The following is a 1,186-nucleotide window of genomic DNA, read 5'->3' on the forward strand; positions in this document are numbered from 1 at the left end:
ATATATATATATATATATATATATAAGACTATAAAATAAGACAGAGAATTGTACATCCTCAAAGCTTTTTATTACAGTCATATGTACAATATATTCTCTTTAAAACTCTGTCCAATATGTGTTTCTGCTGCATAGATATCCTAGAATGTGGTACCCAGTAGCATCCTGTTGGTTCAATTGCACTATGATTTCATCCAATGTAAATGTATCTATCAGGTGAAATACCATGCAATTGGTTATCTTAAACAATTTCCTGTCTTCCTTATCATCCAATGTGGTTAGCCAGAATGTGGATTTTACTAGAGTGCTTGTATGGTACCTGCCCAGATTTCATATCCGTATCCATTCACACTATGTCTGTCTGTCTGTCTGTATGTATGTATGTATGTATGCATGTATGTATGTATGTATGTGTGTATGTATGCATTTATTTATTTATTTTGTGTATGAATGAGGACACCTGTATAAAGAAGTACCAGTCACTGAAAGTAGATGGTACTTGTGAAAGAGGGAGACCTAGGAAGACATGGAGTGAAGTGATGAGGCCCGATCTCAGGATATTGGGGCTCATGGAAGAAATGACAATGGACCAAGATGTTCTAGAGAAGACCTGCTCACATCAGCAAAACTGAGTTCTAGATGTGCTGTGTGTTCCACCCACACATAACAATAAAACTTTTCACACACCCTACCCCAACAAACCAAACTACATCTCTTCTCTTCCTCACATTTCCTCTTTCATACGCTATGATTATCTGCAACTTCCCAATCCTGTCCTCACTGCCCTGCTCCCTGTATCATTGCTATCCCCACTCCTCTATATACTTAGGTTCTCACCAATCATTGCATTCTCCACCCTACTCCCTACTCATGCTTTTTGGCAATATCTTGCCACTTATATTAGGATCTTTGTACCTTGAGGGTATGCCCTGGCACTTGCCACCTGTCTCTCTCTTCCTTTACTCTATCATCCCATCTGTACTTTGATTTCTATTCCTTGTGAATATGCCCTGGCTCTTTGCCACCATCCTACTCTCTCTTGCACTCTTCTGGTCTTCCACTCTCTCTCTCTCTCTCTTTCTCTTGCTCCTCCCTCTGGTTGGGTAATCATGTATCTTCTTTACATCAGCACACCTCTTCCTGTCCTCATTCTCTCTCTCTCTCTCTCTCTCTCTCTCTCTCTCTC

Source organism: Octopus bimaculoides, chromosome 18 (assembly GCF_001194135.2).
Source record: "Octopus bimaculoides isolate UCB-OBI-ISO-001 chromosome 18, ASM119413v2, whole genome shotgun sequence".
Taxonomy (NCBI): domain Eukaryota; kingdom Metazoa; phylum Mollusca; class Cephalopoda; order Octopoda; family Octopodidae; genus Octopus; species Octopus bimaculoides.